Source organism: Bison bison, unplaced genomic scaffold (genome assembly GCF_000754665.1).
Source record: "Bison bison bison isolate TAMUID 2011002044 unplaced genomic scaffold, Bison_UMD1.0 scf7180017864341, whole genome shotgun sequence".
NCBI classification, from domain to species: domain Eukaryota; kingdom Metazoa; phylum Chordata; class Mammalia; order Artiodactyla; family Bovidae; genus Bison; species Bison bison.
In genome coordinates, this window is record NW_011494913.1 from 4,075,381 (window position 1) to 4,080,070 (window position 4,690).

Below are 4,690 nucleotides of genomic sequence, written 5' to 3' on the forward strand. Positions count from 1 at the left end.
GAATATCAGACCACCTGACCTGCCTCTTGAGAAACCTATATGCAGGTCAGGAAGCAACAGTTAGAACTGGACATGGAACAACAGACTGGTTCCAAATAGGAAAAGGAGTACATCAAGGCTGTATATTGTCATCCTGCTTATTTAACTTATATGCAGAGTACATCATGAGAAATGCTGGCCTGGATGAAGCTCAAGCTGGAATCAAGATTGCTGGGAGAAAATATCAATAACCTCAGATATGCAGATGACACCACCCTTATGGCAGAAAGTGAAGAGGAAATAAAAAGCCTCTTGATGAAAGTGAAAGACGAGAGTGAAAAACTTGGCTTAAAACTCAACATTCAGAAAACTAAGATCATGGCATCTGGTCCCATCACTTCATGGGAAATAGATGGGGAAACAGTAGAAACAGTGTCAGACTTTATTTTTGGGGCTCCAAAATCACTGCAGATGGTGACTGCAGCCATGAAATTAAAAGATGCTTACTCCTTGGAAGGCAAGTTATGACCAACCTAGACAGCATATTACAAAGCAGAAACATTACTTTGCCAACAAAGGTCCGTCTAGTCAAAGCCATGGTTTTTCCAGTAGTCATGTATGGATGTGAGAGTTGGACTATAAAGAAAGCTGAAAGTCGAAGAATGGAAGCTTTGAACTGTGGTGTTGGAGAAGACTCTTGAGAGTCCCTTGGACTGCAAGGAGATCCAAAAAGTCCATCCTAAAGGAGATTAGTCCTGAATATTCATTGGAAGGACTGATGCTGAAATTCGAATACTTTGGCCACCTGATTCGAAGAACTGACTCATTTGAAAAGACCCTGATGCTAGGAAAGATTGAAGGCGGGAGGAGACGGGGATGACAGAGGATGCGATGGTCGGATGGCATCACTGACTCAACGGACATGAGTCTGAGTGAGCTCCAGGAGTTGGTGATGGACAGTGAAGCCTTGCATGCTGCAGTCCATGGGGTTAAAAAGAGTCAGACACTACTGAGTGACTGAACTGAACTGAAACTGTAGCAACCAGAACAGTGTGCAATAGATAAATTGATGGGTGGGACATGAGAAAACAGAGTCTTAATGTATATAGGAAGTCAATATAAAATACAAGAAGCATTTTACGTCAGAGGCTAAAGTATCTAGTATTTAATAAACTGAGGTGATTTGCTACCCATATGAAATAAGATACAGTGCCTTATTTCATACCATATCCCTTACCCTCCAATGTTCTAGCTGGAGAAGTTAAAAAATGACAATAAATACTTTTACAGAGAGAATTAGGATTGTGTTAGCTGTATCATTACCAACAAAGAGGATAAAGTAAAAAACCAAAATGGCCCAGTAAAGTGATTTATGGTCTTAGTAGTTTTCCCACAGTTTTCCTTCATGAATAGTTAATGCTTATGAATACAGAATTACAAACCAGGTGCCAAATGCTTTTGAACAGAGAAAATGCAAATGTTGGAGCTGACAGCGATCCTCTCTGAGGTCAGGCACTGTGCCGGCTGGCTGCGAGCTGCCCTGCATACCTAATTGTTCTGGAAAGCCTGGCCAGGGTGGAGAACTTGCTTGCTTTCCAGTGCCCTCACATCTGAACACAGTAACAAAAACTATGGCTTCTTATCTCAGGCCCGGCCCTGATTCTGAATTTCCTATCACTTTAAGGACAGTCTTTTACCAGCGTTTAGTCTAAGGTTTGGTTGGCAAAGCCTCATAAGACTTTCTTCTGTCACCTTTGGGAACCAGCCAGGAAGTAACAATGTACAGCCCACCGCGTTGTCCTACTCAATCCAATGCTTTGCTTAAAAAGCCCACACCCAGAGCTCATTTAACGTGAGAAGGTAACACAGAGAAGCAACCTTTGGGAATGGCAGTCAAAACCAAAGTTCTTTGGAGTGCCTCATACTGCTCCTGTTTTATCGTAGGGGGTTTGCAGACTTTACCTGGTGTAGTATTTATACTTATTTTTGTGTTTACCAAGAGCCACATTATACTACGACTCACTTAATCCTAATGACCATCTCATGAACTAGGTACTATTGTTATTTTCTAGATGAGGAATGCGAGACACAGACGGCTTAAGGCACTGGCCGCAGGTCGCGGAGCTGGCGTGTGAAGGAGCCCGTTCCAGAACCCTGGGCGTTTACCAGCGCTCCCAGCCACACACACACCACGTCGCTTCGGGAAACGAGACAAGTCTAAACGTCTCCACTAGATGCTGTAGCCCCCTTCCTCTCTTTCAGAGGAAACAATATTCCTCCTCTTCTAAGGCTGATTTTCCACTAGGGCCCTTAAAAGATGAATCTGTGGCCCACAGCCAATCAACATGCCAAACAACAACAAAAACCTTTCTCTTTGGAAAACAGGCACCTTTCAAGTTGTCTTCTCGCCAGTGCCGTTTTCTTAAGTGAAGGCTACTCTTCATGCCCTACTTCACTCTCAGCAGCCCCCCTGAAGGCTGGCTCCATCCTTACTCTTCCAACCTAGTTGCTGAATTGGCCTCTGCTCAGAAGCACCCCCAGCATGCACAGTGCACAGCTCTTGGTAGTCCTCATTCTTTTGTAACTAACTGCTTCCCCTCCACCCCGCAAACACTCTCCAGTCTGCCCATTCCTCTCAATTCTAAGGCAGGCCAATAGCGCTTTGGGGCTCCTGTGTCGTCCTCTCTCCCCAACAATCCCATTTTCTGCGGCACACACCTGTTACTTAGCATTTCACTGGCTTCCCTCTGTTTTCAGGACAAAGACCAAAGTCCTTGCTGTCACCTACAAGGTAGGACTCTGGTCTGACTCTCTCCTGCGGGCCTCCTTCATGCCCTCTCTACTCTGGCTACCTCCGTCTTCCCTCAGCCTCTCGTCACCTACAAGGTAGGACTCTGGTCTGACTCTCTCCTGCGGGCCTCCCTCGTGCCCTCTCTACTCTGGCTACCAGTCTTCCTGCAGCCTCTAAGGTTCGCTGCTTTTCACATAAGGACCCAGGTGCTTCCTTCTGCCTCTAACCCTTGGCCAGCACCACTTCCCCTGGTTGATAAGTACTCCTCTTTCAGAGTGTAGACCAAAAGGTCACATCTCAAGGAGGCTTTTCTGATCCTACTCCAGAGACGTGGTTCGGTTCCCAGTACTCTTTTCATAGCATCAAAACGCTTCCTTCTAGCCTTACCCCAACTATATTGAACACCTTGCTTGTACTTTTTTTTTTTTCATTCTCCAATTAAAAAAAAACTTAATTAATTTGTTTTAATTGGAAGCTAATGACTTTACAATATTGTAGTGGTTTTTGCCATACACTGACATGCATCAGCCATGGGTGTACATGTGTCCCCCATCCTGAACCCCCCTCCCACCTTGCTTGTACTTTATAAGCCTCGCATGTAGTAAGTGATCTCTCTATATTTTTAGAATAAATTGTGAACAGTTAGGGTATGGAGTTCTTAGAGGAAGAGGATCAGGCAAAGCCTTCCTCACAAAAGAGAAGCCATTCTGTTATCTAAGCCTGTCCACGATGCTTGTACTTGAACAGGTCTCAGCATTCAACCATCAGATCAACTGAAATCTAAAGGAAGAAGATGTTGACCTTTTCTGATCTTAGTAAGTTCAGTCAACTAAAACTTGGACTCTGCCAACCACCCAAGCCCCTTCATGAATATGCATGTACCCTTGGCTTAAAAGGTTCCCACTTTTGCTGTTCTGGGAGACAGTGCTTTGGGAAAGATCCCTAGTGCTGACTTGCTCTGAGTAGTAAACCAAGCCAGTCTTCAGTCTGGTCATGTCTTGGCCTAACACCCATCAAGGTGAATCCAGGTTTTGGGTAACAAAATGTCTTTCTTCAGTTACTTCCTCTTCCTGTTCTGTACGTGGTTCGCAGGACAGAGCGCCAACTGTCCTTGTGTCCTGTGCCCGTGGCGCTGCTTCCACGCAGCCCAGAGGCCCAGGTCCTCCTGGTTCTTCCTGACTCAACCTTGTCCTTCGCCTTGGTCCCACATGTGCAGCCTGGTACTGCCGAGTCCACTCTGAGCCGGTGCTTCTCCCTAGCCATGTGGCTCCCAGGCTGGGAAGGCGGATGCTGATACTGTGGAGGCCTTCTTTGCTCTAGCCTAACGCTGCGGCCAGCCCCTCTCCCTTAAGGAAGAGTCAGCATCAAAGGCTCCCCACTGACTAGCAAGGAAAACAAAAACACGGGGACTTGAGTATTTTCTTATTCTTTCCTGTACTTCTTCATCTCCTGCTACCTTTCTAAATGTGCCTCATCTTCAGGCAGTCTGAGCTCTACAGTTTCTCTGCCTATTCCCCAAATCCTCACATTTGAATTCTATCCATGTTCAAGGTCTAGCCCTGACCAAATACCTCCTTCCAGGAAGTCTGTTTTCAGAAACTCTCCACCCTGCTATTACACTGTCTTCATACCTTATCTGCTTAATGTGTCTTAGTTTCTTTGAGGGAAAAGCTCGAATTGAATGCTTCTTTATTTCCCATCTACTGTCTTCTAATGAATCCTGCCCTGGTGGGTGATCTTTGAGGGTCCCATCCCAGTGTTGAGAACAGGATTGCATGTGAGTAAAAGCCTAACCCAAATTCACTACATTTATGATGTAAGGTTATTGTTTAGTCACTAAGTTGCGTCTGACTCTTTTGGAACCCCATAGACTGCAGCCTGCCAGGCTCCTCTATCCGTGGGATTTCCCAGGGGAGAATA

At 45.6% G+C, this 4,690-nt stretch overlaps 1 protein-coding gene across 1 annotated transcript in view; it reads right to left on the reverse strand.

Annotated features, from left to right (window-relative positions):
- Window positions 1-4,690, reverse strand: part of GLUD1 (glutamate dehydrogenase 1) — a 39,287-nt gene that overhangs the window by 13,527 nt on the left and 21,070 nt on the right.